Below are 6,115 nucleotides of genomic sequence, written 5' to 3'. Positions count from 1 at the left end.
TTTGGGTCACCACAAATTGACTACATGATAGACACACCTCTTTCAAGATAAAACTCATTTTAGTAGGGTAGTTTTATACTATAGACAGCATTTATTACATTTATTATATATACGGATTTATGAATATACCTCCAGTAAAACATACATCTTTGTCCTTGACAATTAAGGTCCATATAATATATAACACTAACCTACAAGTCTAAATGATTCCTAAACTCGTAATCAGTGCAATGGAAATTCAAACTTATATTGTGTACCAGTAGCAACAACAGAGATACCTGGTATCAGCTGAATGGGACCGTTACTTGGCTTGTACCGGCACCACCCGTCGTGAGTTAAAATTCAAAGTCACAACCACCCTTCAAAAGACATAAAGGAAGTGGCATATATGCTGACGAAACCAACTCTTGGAAGGTAAGTGTAATGCACACAAAAAAGGGATAAAGAAAGAAAGACTATTTTATGTCTACTAGTATTCCAGTAATACTTAATTTTAATTACATTTAACGGAAGTGTTCATGTGATTGGACGTTCTTTTATAACTGCATCAGGTACGTGAACATAGCATTTGGCAATCTCTTTGGGCGAGTTTTAACTGTGAGTATTTCTAGTGTCCCCCGCCGAGATGATGCTGGAATATTGCTAAAACGGCGTAAATCGTTACTCACTCACTCCAACTACAAGCAAAGATGATATGTTCACGTAAGAAAACGTATTTATATAAACTGGGTGTGAGCGCTTTCAAACGGGATTGGGTGTAACGTTCAAATAAACAGTGCGTAAGTGGTCATGCGCTATGAAAGCATAATTTTATGTAAATCCTGTTTTCCACGGACAATAAAGACGATCGCAAAACACGAGTGTGCTTTGCGTTTTTTTGTTCCAAGCCTGCCCAATGTACACATAAACTGTACCAAACGGTATACAGTAAACACATGAATGAATTCGTATACGAAAAGTCCTTATCTTCCCATTCTACGGAATTAACATTCCCTTCACATTTAGTGACAAGGTATGCATTTGGTACGCATTGTAGAGAAATGCAAAGAATATTCGCAAATGCAATATAAATGCAACAAGCGTATAACACAACTATGGCACAGACATGTTTAATGCTGTATATATGCAAAGGCAGGAGTATTTACATTTGTATACGGCTGTACACAATGCATAAGGCAAATGATAAACCGCTATATGAATTAACCCGATTTTATCCTCAGTTGCAAGAAAATTTACACGAATGCACGAAAGATAATAAAACTGTCATAAATATATGCATTGAATCACTAACAGAATGCGATGGATATCCACGCATCCAATGAGTGAGATGTGCGGTTCAAATAGCTTTTGACTGTATTTCAGTTAAATCAGGGAGTGCCAGCCTAACTGGATGGAAAATCCACAGGGGTTGAAGCCTTAGACGGTTACAACTGTGATGAAACTGATGGGATTCGAACAAACGGTCATACGATTCTGGTACGTCTAAGGGGCGCAACTCGTGACGCCTTAAACGACTTACCCATCCGTGCCCTAACGGGCCTTTCCTGGGAAGACACCCCTGTGAAAATTCTTTGATGTGGTATGTTCTTTTGCTGTGTTGTTTCAAGGGATTAAAACGCGGTGGGTCAAGAAATTTGAACTTATTTGAACTCACATAATGTCAAACAGTAGGGAGCTGTATCTTACGTAATGTTAGCGTTCTAAAACTGTGTATATACCAAAGCGATCTTAGTGAGTGAGTTGGGTTTAACGCCGCTTTTAACAGTATTCCAGTTATTTCACGGCGTGTCAGCTAAATGTGGGAGGAAAGCCCGAAGTGACGCAGGTCTCAGACGTATACCACTTCGTTTAAACCCACGAGCACGGGTATGGTGCTGACAAACCTAGAAACATAATCGGGGCGAACCGGGACTCGTACCAACAATCATAGGTTTCTGGCGTGTCCAGGGGGCGCAACTCTGCACTGCAGTAATCGCTTTGATTTTGAAATGGCGAATGCACAACTTGCCTCAATTTCCTTCCTACTTCCAGTGGCGGGAGATGTTTGTGTACGGGTGATTTCATTCACAGGACGAAACACTGAAGAACGGTTATCCTGGAAATGTGTAACCTAAGACAGTGGTGCCACAATGTCGACTGTTTGAACTTTCTACAAGACAATACAAACACAATCATCATCATCATGTCCAATATGACATCAAGTAAGTGTGGCCTTATGACCTTTTTCATACATACGGGTAAATTATTTTTAACAAAAAATAAATACTTAAAAGGTAATAGCATTATGTAATTATGATATTTAGTGGTGTGCAACTAACTGCATTAAAATAATACTTAGATACGTCAGACCTCAGACCGTTTGAAGCTGAAGGCCAAGTCGACATTAAAACCTATCCATCCCTTTTTAAAGGGGCGGTCGGGTAGCCTAGTGGTTAAAGCATTCGCTCGTTACGCCCCAGACCCGGGTTCGAATCCCGACATGGATACAATGTGTGGAGCCATTTCTGATCTTGCTATAATATTGCTAAAAGCGGCTAAAAAACATACTCACTCACTTAAAGAAGAAGTGTCTACTACGAGAGATAGCGCATGGACAGATGAATCGAAGTTTTGTCGAACCATGCCAACGTTTCATTCAGTGAAGAGTCAGCTTTGTAAAGCCAGACGAACAATTTTCCCTCGAATGCGATCCCGCGGACGAGATATTGTCATCCCCTCCATTCCAAGACAAGAGTCCGGGGACCAATTCATATTGTTTGACGACGGTGGAGGAAGACCCAGAACGGCAGGCTTGATTTGTCGGATAGTGTGTTGTTCTGCCGGTGATACCTTTGGTTTATGTAAGTATGTTATGCAAATAATGTAATCGTAAATAATGTAAATTTTATCAGCTGATTCAAATGATTCAATAATGACCACGTGTACAGTTTTTCTCATAATGATCGCCCTTGTTACAAAGTGTACGTGGCTCCAGGCATCGCCGACATGCCCCAATATCCAAGATGTCTGCAGCTGGCCGACTGCGTGACTACCGCTCGCTCTGGATAGAGGGAGACCAGTTCGAGACCAGTCTGTGCCACGCATCAACAACCTCTCCGGAGGATGGCACGGGCGCCTTAAGAAGATCATCGGGAAGGCTCATCCTAACCTCCTCGTAATGATCAAGTTCCTGATCTCCTAGATACGACTGGTGCAGTACTCAGCAGGTCAGCGCCGCCCCCCCCCCCCCCCCCCCCCCCCCAACACACACACACACTCCCCCACCACCAAAAGAAAAGAGAAAAGAAAACTATGAAGAAATATCAGGATCTTTAAAGAAAGCTTTGTCAACTACCAGGAGAGACCAGCCAGGGGTGAAATCAGCGTGATGCAGAATGCTGATTGAGCCCCTCATTCCCTGAAGTAGGCATAGGCATAGGCATTAGGAGTACATATGGAGTATATAGAGAGCATATAAATGTATTCCCTTAAGTTTGACATCGTATATTTTGCATGTTAAATGATAACTTAAAAGCGTGAATGATTTTTTATATCACTTCAGTGTCATTACACTGTATTTTGTGTTTAGTTTGTGTCACACCCATAAATCTATTACAATTAGGCCTACATCTTTCCGTTTCTCCACCAATTCTTTGTTTGAGTTAATTAAACCAAGTGTCACTGTAAAATAATTGATCCCCTATTGTTAGAATAAAACTGGACCCGACACATAACTGCCATCAGTCCCGCTACTTTATATATTTTTACACTCCTCATCAGAAAGGTGACATCCGGGAATGACACCCCCCCCCCCCCCCCCCCCCCCACCCTCCTCCTCCCCCCTCCCCCAATCCCAACAAAATATATAAAAAATGAATATTAACAATTTACCGCAATGACTTTAACATAGATGATCTAAAGAAATACATCGGAAATGGCTTAATGTTTTCTTAACTTTATTATTATAAAAGAACATTGAATATTATCATCGTTTACTCGGAACTAAACATGCAACTGCCGTTTTTTTGTTGTAACATTCTTTCCCGGAAGTTGTAAATCAGTGTACTGGCGTACGAGAGGCCTTACCAGATGGTGGTGCCAAGCTGTCCTGGTCAATGTTTTGATCATGGGAGGTAACTCTTAGAGACTTTCAGGTTTTCGTTGCGTGTCACCCTAGCATCCTGACCACAGAGACCATCAAATAATAGTAATATAAATAATAATAACATTTTTTTTGCTCTCTTCTGAACAGCATGATGTCTTCACGACTCATCTGCGTCATAACCCGCTCTGTTGCCTTGGACAACCTATGCATGGTACGACTGAGAGTGGGATTATAGCGACTGTGAACATTATTTCGGTTATGACGGCGTGTCAGCCTGATTGTGAGGACAGCCCGAAATGATGCTGGTCTTGGGCGTTCGCCTTTCTTGTGAAACCTTCGAGGAGATGTACGGTGCTGACAAACCTAGACATATAATCGGGGATTAGGGCATTCGAGACAGTGAAGATCCGGGGCACAATAGGTCTTCAGCAAACCATGCTTGCACTAACAGAGCGGGTGGTCAGACCCGCTGACTTGGCTGATGCATCTCATCGTATCCCAACTGCGTAGCTTGATGCGCATGATGTCAATCACTGGATTGTCTGGCCCAGACTCGATTATTTACAGACCGCCGTCCTACAGCTGGATTTTTGCTGAGTGCGGCGTTAAACAAACAAACAAACATACAAACAAACAAACAAACCCATGAGGATATGTTTCCCTAGGAATGCAGTCCCACACAGTGAATTCCGGGGCATTATACACGACCGGGATTCAAGTGTATCTGCATTGTAAGAGATGCTCTGAACGTATACTACTCAAAGAATATAAGGACCACTGATTAATTACTATAATATGAAAAGGGATGTTCTTAACTTCTTTTGAATGGTATCAAGTGGAGTGGAGACATACCAGGAATTTTTTAGGTCTGACGATCAAAGCAGATGACACGTACTTAAGTCGGTATTTTCATATTGCACATTGCATTGAGCAGTCTGAGATTCAAAGACTTTGGCCAGTTTCCCAACACAGACCTCTCGGAATGCAAACGTCTGTGAAACTAAGGCGGAGGAGAGAGGGGCAGGGAAATCGAATAATGATCTCTAAAAGTATATCCAAGTTAATTCCCAATAAAAAAATAGTGAATAATTCATTCACTCTTTTTTAAAAATCAAATTGCAGTCTTAATTTGGTGCAGGGACGACCATGTCCCTCCCCATTGAATCTTTAAAGTAGGGTTGGGAACTGCACTGTTATAATCTGACTTGTTTTCCAGTATAGAGGACATGGTCATTTCAAAGTTTCAAAATATTCCAACCCTAACCCAAGAGTTATCAAAATGGAACTCTCCGATCATTACTCATATGCTTGAGAGACATGACCATATATATGTGGTGAGGTGAGGTGAAATGGGGTTTAACGTCGCGTCCAAGATTATTGCACTTATATAGCGACGTGCATGCACGTGTATCTGGTTGTACACCAGTCCGGACTGAAGCCGATTTATAGTGCTAGCTCACTGAGATACCATGCCGCAGTTTAACATGAATACCCCACTCAGACACAGTATACTGACTCCGAGCCGACCAGTCCTTGTTTTAGCCCCTTAATGCCGAGCGCCGGACAGGGTAACTACAAGTACCATCTTTTAACGTTTTTTGGTATGACGCGGTCGGGGATCGAACCCCGGACCGTCCGCTCCCCGGGCGGACGCTCTACCACTAGACCACGGAGGCGGTCCCATATATATGTAGCTCAGTCAGTAAGATAAGATACGAACATGTTTTTCCAACATATCGTTAGTTAATTACCATGGCACATTTGCAGAAAGTTGTTATTTCTACACTGTACCGACCGATAAGGCGATACAGGAGCTGAGTACACGCTGGTGGGTTCCAGTGGCCATCAAACTACAACAAATGACGATAAAGAAAGTTAAGTCATACTAAATTACATGCTGATTACTAAACACAATGACATGTTGCTTATGATAGGGTTTTGTGGCGGTCGGGTAACCTAGTGGTTAAAGCGCTTGTTCGTCACGCCGAAGACCCGGGTTCGATTCCCGACATGGGTACATTGTGTTAACCC

The sequence above is a fragment of the Haliotis rufescens genome, unplaced genomic scaffold (assembly GCF_023055435.1).
Source record: "Haliotis rufescens isolate VD_foot unplaced genomic scaffold, xgHalRufe1.0.p SCAF_2, whole genome shotgun sequence".
In the NCBI taxonomy this organism is placed as follows: Eukaryota; Metazoa; Mollusca; class Gastropoda; order Lepetellida; family Haliotidae; genus Haliotis; species Haliotis rufescens.
This window is presented reverse-complemented; position numbering follows the sequence as displayed.